Genomic DNA, 3921 nt, shown 5'->3' with positions numbered 1-3921 from the left:
ATAACCTGATGGGGTTATGGAGAACTAGAAGTAATGCTCCTAGTTAAAAATGTGATCACATTTTGTTAAGCATAACACAATTGTGTTTATAACACGATCGTGTTATGTAAAATTTCTAATTTTTTAATGTTTTTTCCTTGTCTTGGTAATGATCCAAGGCCCATTTTGAAATTTGATAAAAAGTACACATAACACGACCTTGTTATGTAAATTTTTGACTTTTTTCCATGGTGTCCATTTTTTTACACACCATCTTGGTCCATATGCCCTTATAATGTTAACCTAGTGCTGTATTACCCAAGTGAAATTGAATTTTCACTAAGTATGAGTTGGAAGAACAATGGAATCTAAGGTCGACTTATGATGAGAATAAATAATGTTTAAGAACTGCAAAGGCTAAAGTCAAAATTAGTTACAAGATCTATAGCCAGAATAATGTAATGGAGATATGATGATGGATATTGAAGAAAGATAAGGATGAGCATGAATTTTAATAAAACTTATATTTTCCAAGTGACTAAATACATTGAATCTGAGATCTATGATCGTGGTTAAGCGAAAAAATTTAGAGGATTCTAGAAGGTGGAAGATTACTATTTAAGAAGATGAACAAGCAATTTTTTGGTTGTTGATTGTTGGTTGATTATTGTTGTTTGATGTCAAACTATTGTTGAAGTTGAAAGAGTAGAAAGAGAAAGGTGAATCAAGCATAGCAAAAGGAAGATCAAGCAGAGTTAGTGCAAAGTTAAAGTGTGAAGAAGTGAATTAGCCAAAAGGAGATCAAAAGAAAGAAGACACAGCAAGAAAAAGATCTAAACAAGAAAGGTGGTGCTTAACATAATAGATCACTTGAAGTATTACTTTCTTACCATTTTAGTTAGAAAATCTCTTAACTGGGTATACTTAACAAGTCTATGAAATCCTATATGGAAACATAGATTAGTCATGTTTGTAAGTCCTTTAGAGCAACTATGTGAAGAATTTAACACCCAATCTTCAAATCTTTCACACTATAATATTTTAATGTCAATCAAAGGATTTTCATGCCTATTTGGTCTATTGACACTATTTAATGAGTTAACCACAAAACCCTCACTAAAACAAGCCTAAAACTAGGCCTTTCTAGAAAAGACCCTTCCAAACACTTTTGGAACTCAAACAAAATGCTAGCACCTTCTTCTTGATATGCTTAGTCACCCCCAAACATAAAATGACACCCTTGTTCAAGTAGATCTCTTACTACTATAACATTGGCACAAATTTCATGCAATTTTCTTCATATCAAACATAGTGTACACCCTTTCATGAAAACTTCCTACATGTTTTATGTTAGTGTCATATCATACATGTCAAATAGAGCCCATTCTATGAGAATCTATGGCGACATTCATAGAATGGCTCTAGAATCTGTTGAATCTCTCAAACTTGTGAAACAAAATGCAAATTTCTAAACTTTTCAACATTGATATGTCAAAACTCATTGATCAAAAACTTAGAAAAGCATTCAGCAGTTTGTGGGAAACTAGAATCTCAAGTCTTAGCTATCCATTATAATGACCCAATCGGATATATATCAAAAGAGCATACCAAATTACCAAGGAATTGCAAGAATAAAATGTTTTACTGAATTTATAATTTTGTGCATGTATCATGGATGCCACTATGCCTTTTTGAATTCTTGTCCATCAGAAGGGAACAAGTCTCTAACTCTACTCATAATGATTACTCATTTTTCACATGTGGATGTGATCTCACTTTTAGATCAAATATGTCTTGGTATTCAATGATAATTGAAAAAGTGACATTTTACTTAAAGGATGTAGGCCTATCCACCTTTTGAATAATTTGACTACTAGAGTAATTATTCATTTACACATATTAATTAGATTGTCTTCATTTAGTTAATTAAGTTGTTTATTACTCTAGTTAACCTATCTCAGATGCATATAATTAATATTTTATATTAATTATAATGTGCAACCTAGTTTTATTTCCCTTTAGGGTTTCATTCACCTTTAAGGTTGAACTCTTGTATTTTTTGTTTTATAATCTTCGAATACATTTTGGTCTCACAACATTGAGATTTTCCAAGCTCTGCTTTTTCCTTCTCTAGTTTCTCTTCAATATAGGTTATTTGCATGCAAGTGTTCTTAGTGATCTGTGAAGTTTTTTTTCACAACTTCTACATGGTATCAGAGTGTCCCTGTTGCTTCTTGGTCTAGAGATTTTGAAGTTGCAATTCAGAGATAGAAACCCTCGCTTTTTGAGGTTTTTTCTTCAATCGAGAGGAGGCACATTTTTTGGTGCACTGTGAGAAAAAATGGACACAACCATCACACTAAAAAGGCTTGGTATAGTGGTCACCATAGCCTCTAGGAAAAAAAATTGCCTCCTGGGAGCCATACGAACACCAAAAATGAGGCAAAAATAAAAAAAAACTTTCATTCAGGCTGCTCCAACTAGCCACCACCCGAGTGCCACCTTGCTGCCACTGGAGCACTACCCGCGCTCGGCCAATGCTCTACCACAATCGGTCTACCATCCAATGCCACTAATGAGCCACCCTCTGACCACCTCCACCGACGCAGCACCACCCGACAATCACTGCCATCAACACAACTTCGCATGGCCACTGCTCAGCAAGCTAACATCACCTTTGCAACAAGTGATGTCACTTTTCCATTAGTGACATCATTTTCAAGAAGGCCGACATCATCATTTTGCTCGTCAATTTTTGCCCCTACTGACATCATTTTTTGGCAACTTGACATCACTTTTCTAGTTGCTAACATCATTTTCTAGCAGCCAAATTTTTTTCTAGCAATGGACAATTGACATCCATATGGCCATCAATTTTTTTCCTATGACTATATTTTTCCAATTAGCTTAATTTTTGGAGGAGCAGTTCATTTTTTGGCCATAACTTGAGCATACAGAGGCCTTTTTTCAATTTGATTGAAGTGTCAAAAGGCTAGTTCCAAGCTAGAGATGATGATGTAGGTTACATTTTGTTTTGAGGTTGTTTGAGCTCTCATTTTTGACATTTAAGTAGAGGCTTCAGTTTCCTCCCCCTCTATATCTAGCATCCAAGATTTTCTCAATTTTTGTGCTTTCAATAGTTGTTACTTTGGTTTTTGAGGGATATATATATGTGTGTGTGTGTGTGGGGGGGGGGGGAGTATTTTCTTTTCTATAGTTTACTTCAAAATCCACCCTTCTACTTCCATCTTCTTCTCTCAATGTCGAACCCCTTTGTGGCCTGGCTAATGCCACACAACTATCACAATTGAAAAGTACACATGACTTGACTTCTTATGTCACGTGGCTTATAGTCATGTATGGATGAGAATCAACTTGTGTTGCAACACCCTTTTGAGGTTCTTCAGCATAGGAACAAAATGGATGAAGCCATGGGATTGATTGTACTAAACATCACCGATAGTCTCTTGTTTCATCTGGATGCTTTGACAACTCCTCGGGCTATTTGGACCAAGTTTCACAACTTGTTTGGCATAGTGAATGAGTTTTGGGCACTACAGCTTGATGCAGAGTTGACTTCTTTGACACCTACCAGCTTCCCCGGCATTTAGGACTTCTTGATCAAGTTTAAATCTCTACGTATAATTTTATAGGGATGTGGGAAAAACAAAATAGATGATGAGTGTATTTTTTTTATACCCTCAAATTTGCAAGGATAGTATAAGATCTTTTCTTCCACTTTCTACTCCACTATGGATGCCTTGGGTAACAAACATCAAATGCCTTCTTTTGAGACATTTTGTGATTAGTTGACATGGGAATAGGAAAAGATCCAATAGGTGGATGCCTTTGGCTCTTCCAACCAAGCATTGGTTGCTCAGACTTCTCAGGGGAAACCAAACTAGAAAGCCAAACCGAAGAAAGATACACCAAAAACTGATT

Source organism: Cupressus sempervirens, chromosome 1, assembly GCF_028749045.1.
Source record: "Cupressus sempervirens isolate cs-2001-9-10 chromosome 1, ASM2874904v1, whole genome shotgun sequence".
NCBI classification, from domain to species: Eukaryota; Viridiplantae; Streptophyta; class Pinopsida; order Cupressales; family Cupressaceae; genus Cupressus; species Cupressus sempervirens.
The sequence above is the reverse complement of the archived record's forward strand: the minus strand, read 5'-3'. Positions refer to the sequence as shown.